Source organism: Limulus polyphemus, unplaced genomic scaffold (genome assembly GCF_000517525.1).
Source record: "Limulus polyphemus unplaced genomic scaffold, Limulus_polyphemus-2.1.2 Scaffold208, whole genome shotgun sequence".
In the NCBI taxonomy this organism is placed as follows: domain Eukaryota; kingdom Metazoa; phylum Arthropoda; class Merostomata; order Xiphosura; family Limulidae; genus Limulus; species Limulus polyphemus.
In genome coordinates, this window is record NW_013665818.1 from 823,843 (window position 1) to 824,797 (window position 955).

A 955-nucleotide genomic window follows, 5' to 3' on the forward strand; every position below is an offset into this window, starting at 1 on the left:
CAGGAAACTACAACAACTTGAAGTGAAACACAACAATGCAGCTTAGCCTAACCTTATAATCAACAGATCTTACGGACACTTAACGACACAGAACTTCAAGTTCTAAACAAAGGCCTCAACTTTACCGTCAACCACAAAATAGCTCCATGACTAGAGTTCAAGGCGTGCATAGAAGATCTAGCCAGAAGACCCACTACATAAAAGAACAAAATACCACCTCTTCTTCAAACTTCCCCCAACTACAGAGAAAAGAAATCCACGACATCAACCAACAGACTTTTATTACAGGCAACTACAACAAAATGTGATTTCCCGAAGTTCCCAAAAACTGTATTTTAACTAACTTTTTAAAGAATTCTTGAAAAAACTATTAATATAGTCAACCAATCCCGTAAACTGAAAAGTAACCTCACAAGTAACGAGACCAAATCCATTTATAATCTGAAAAAAGACACTAACATTAAAATTCTAAAAGCTGATAAAGGTAACAACACTGTACTCATGAACAATTCAGAATACATCGACAAAATGAACGACACCCTTTCCGATAAAAAGAAATTCAAAGCCATCCCAAACAACCCAACAAACACACACGAAAAACAACTAAACAGAACTTTATTACAAATGAAAAAAGGTAATTTACGTACTGACAATGTTTATTTTTGTCTACGTCAAACTGATTCACACACACCACAACTCTATGGCATTCCTAAACCACACAAACAGGACTGCCCTCCCTACGATCTAAACTGTCCACATATGATTCCTTCAACTATAATCTTGGCAAATACATAGTCTGGGCTCTCACACCATATGTGACATCTTCATGTTCATTTTTTAAAGATACCTTCAAATATACACTAGACCAACTAAATTCTAAAGCCGGCTAGTTTTGATGTCGTGTCACTCTTCATCGAAGTCCCCGCCAATGAAGCTTGCAATATTGCCCTTGACC